Source organism: Octopus bimaculoides, chromosome 24, assembly GCF_001194135.2.
Source record: "Octopus bimaculoides isolate UCB-OBI-ISO-001 chromosome 24, ASM119413v2, whole genome shotgun sequence".
Taxonomy (NCBI): Eukaryota; Metazoa; Mollusca; class Cephalopoda; order Octopoda; family Octopodidae; genus Octopus; species Octopus bimaculoides.
The window spans coordinates 22,038,668-22,042,284 of record NC_069004.1 but is presented as its reverse complement, the minus strand read 5'-3'; the positions used below and the strand labels follow the sequence as shown (position 1 = coordinate 22,042,284).

Sequence of the window (3,617 nt, the reverse complement as noted above, 5' to 3'; positions counted from 1 at the left end):
TCTCTCTCTCTCTCTCTCTCTCTCTCTCTCTCTCTCTCTCTCTCTCTCTCTCTCTCTCTCTCTCTCTCTCTCTCTTTCTAACAACTACTCTGTATTAAACAAGCTTAGAAGCATCCTTGATTTAAACGACAATTTACCCCCAATTCGTCATTTGAGTTTTTTTTTCCTCCCAATTTAAACTTGCACTGCATGTCCTCCCTTAAACTGTCTTCACTTTATCTGTGTCACCTTCTCCCACCACTACCACCACCCACTACTACTACTACTACCACTACTACTACTACTAATAATAATAATAATACTATTACTACTACTAAATATTGCAATGCTGTGTAACATGCAGCAATGCACAGGTAGCAATCATTTAGTTTGACTCAATATATATATATTTATCTTTATTATTGTTTTTTAAAAAAAAACTCTGTTTTGCATATAACCCCCCGACCCCATCCCCCCTTCTCTACCTCCCACTATTTCTTTTCCTTCATCATATTCTTTCATACCAACTCCACCTGCTCTTCTCTCTGTCTCTCTCTCTCTCTCATTTCTCATTCTGTCTCTACTGATAATCCCTTTCCTCTCTCAATCTCACCTTCTTTGACTTTTTTCTCTTTCTCTCTCTCCTTCTCTTCTCTCTCTTCTTTTCACCCTCTCTTATTTCCTGTGAAGAAAGTAATAAGTTAAATTATACTTTATTTAGTATTTTTGATAACAGCATTTTCTTGAGATGTCATCAAATTTAATACTAAATAGTTGTGTGCATGTATGTATGTGTGTATGTATGTATACCAAAAGTTTAAATAGAAACACAGCAAATGGAAAATTCACACATACAGCTTTGCTAATTCCTTGTCAGTTGTCAAATATGAGTCTATTGCATCATATAGCAGAAACAGCTGTAAGATAAAGAAGTGGACTTGCGGTTGTGGGATTGTGGTTTCAATTCCCAGACCGGGCGTTGTGAGTGTTTATTGAGCGCAAGGCTTAACAGTGGGTAGTGGCAAACCCTACTGTACTCTTTCACCACAACTTTCTCTCACTTTTATTTCCTGTTTCTGCTGTGCCTGTATTTCAAAGGGCTAGCCTTGTCACACTCAGTGTCACACTGAATCTCCCTGAGAATTACGTTAAGGGTACACGTGTCTGTGGAGTGCTCAGCCACTTGCACGTTAATTTCACAAACAGGCTGTTCCATTGATCAGATCAACTGGAACCCTCATCATCGTAACTGACAGAGTACCATAATATATATATATATTTATATATACCAGTGTGTCTAACATTTATAATGTGTATACAAAGAGAAAATGATGCTAACATTAATATTTTGTCTCAGAGAAACATCACTAGTGTTTCAACATGATTTGGTTTCCTCAGGGACAAATACCCTGGATATTTTGAGCTTGTCCAAAAATACTTGTTCCCATAAAGAAATTGATAAATAAAAATATACTGATTTGTTTGAAAGCTAGCCAGACTAGAATTAAATTAATATACACGTTTGAAACAACCTTAAATTAAAATATCAGTGCGTATAACATTTTAAAGATATATTTTGTGAAGATGCATGGCATAGTGATTAGGGTGTTCCACTCACAATCATGGGATCATGGTTTCAATTCCTAGACCAGGTAGTGTGTTGTGTTCTTGAGCAAAACACTTCATCTCACGTTGCTCTGCAATCACTTTGACATCTGACAGATGGTACACACCATGCACCTGTTAAGGCAGCGTTGATTTGATGGAGGGAGTGAGCTAACGTGCAGCACATACATTTGATCACTATAAACAAATGATTTGTGAAGGTTGTTCAGCAAAAGCTCATACATACATACATACACACACACACATATACACACGCACATACACATAGATTTATGAAGGGAGATGTCCATGTCTGTTGCAAGCCTGCTGATGCCCAAGAGGTATATTTATACATACACACACACACACATATACAGGGTGCGGTGAATAAACTGTTGTCTAAATTGCGCAAAAATAAAAATAACACTGACATCTCATTTTAACAGGTATATATACTCTTTTACTTTTTTTTACTTGTTTCATTCATTTGACTGTGGCCATGCTGGAGCACCGCCTTTAGTCGAGCAAATCAACCCCAGGACTTATTCTTTGTAATCCTAGTACTTATTCTATCGGCCTCTTTTGCCGAACTGCTAAATTACAGGGACATAAACACAACAGCATCGGTTGTCAAGCGATGTTGGGGGGACAAACACAGACACACAAACATACACACACACACACACACACACACACACACACACATATATATACATATATACGACGGGCTTCTTTCAGTTTCCATTTACCATATCCACTCACAAGGCTTTGGTTGGCCCAAGGCTATAGTTGAAGACACTTGCCCAAGGTGCCATGCAGTGGGACTGAACCAGGAACCATGTGGTTTGTAAGCAAGCTACTTACCACACAGCCACTCCTATACCTATGTGTGTGATGTTTACAGCACCTAGGTTTCCCAAGCGGTCACCCATCTAAGTACTCACTAGGCTTGACATTGCTTAACTTCGGTGATCGGACAAGAACCAGTGCTCTCAACATGATATGGCCGTAAGCCTTAATTACATAAAAATATCTTGAAATGCTAAAGAGTAGATTTATTCAATAAAATTGCCATTGGCTTCAACCACAGTCTCCAGACGACTTCAGAATCTCCTGCAACTCTTCTGGACTGTCTCCTTGTTTAAGTTGTTGAATGCTGCCATAATCCTTGCCTTCAATTCAACTTTGATGTTACAAGTTTTGTTGGTCTCTTGCTCAACTGCACCCCACACATAATAATCAAGGGGGTTGCAGTGTAGGGAGTTAGGGGTGACGTGGGCACAGAAATTGTTTGACAGCAGCCATGACTGAATTCTCCAGCTTGTGAGGCATGGTACAGAGTCCTGCTGCCAAACATAGGGTCTTCCAGCAGCCACCCTCTTCACCCTGGGCACACACACACACACACACACATATAATTCAGGTAATATTACATCTGATGATGTAAGGTAATATGTACATACAGTTAGTGCTCAGGTTGACTTGCTGTCCCCAACTCTTAACACTGAAAGCATGCATGTTACAGGTGTCCAATAACAATTGACTGTAAACAGGTTTTCAATTTAGCTGGTATGTATATAATAGAATAAAAATATAAACAGAGAAACAACTCGTATCAGGTTAGACTATGATATTTATATATATTAATTATGAGTATAGATCAGAAGGAGGAAAGAAGCAATAAGGTGTGCAGATAGTCTCTTACATCTGTTTCAAGAATAGATGTGCAGATGGTGCATTTCCATGAAACCAATTGGCAGCCAATCTTATGGTAGCAATCTATTCCATCATCAGAGGGAGAATGAGGTATAGCCTTAGTAGAGAGCTTTGATCTACTACTAGTGTAAGGTATAGAAGAAAGTTTGAAAGAAGAGAGGCAGAGAAAACAAGGTCATAATAATTATTATGATCTTGCTTTCTGTCAATGCTCTACCTATTTCTCATAAACATCTGTGTGTGTACACACACACAAATATAAATAAATAGATAGATAGATAAATTTATATATATATATATATATAAATATATATATA

The 3,617-nt window shown here is 38.1% G+C and overlaps 1 protein-coding gene and 1 pseudogene across 3 annotated transcripts in view; one reads left to right on the top strand and one right to left on the bottom strand.

Annotated features, from left to right (window-relative positions):
• The window catches only part of LOC106880220 (ELKS/Rab6-interacting/CAST family member 1), a 301,414-nt gene that overhangs the window by 279,998 nt on the left and 17,799 nt on the right, over positions 1–3,617 (top strand). The window lies entirely within an intron of this gene.
• Positions 2,480–2,598, bottom strand: LOC128250738 (5S ribosomal RNA; annotated as a pseudogene).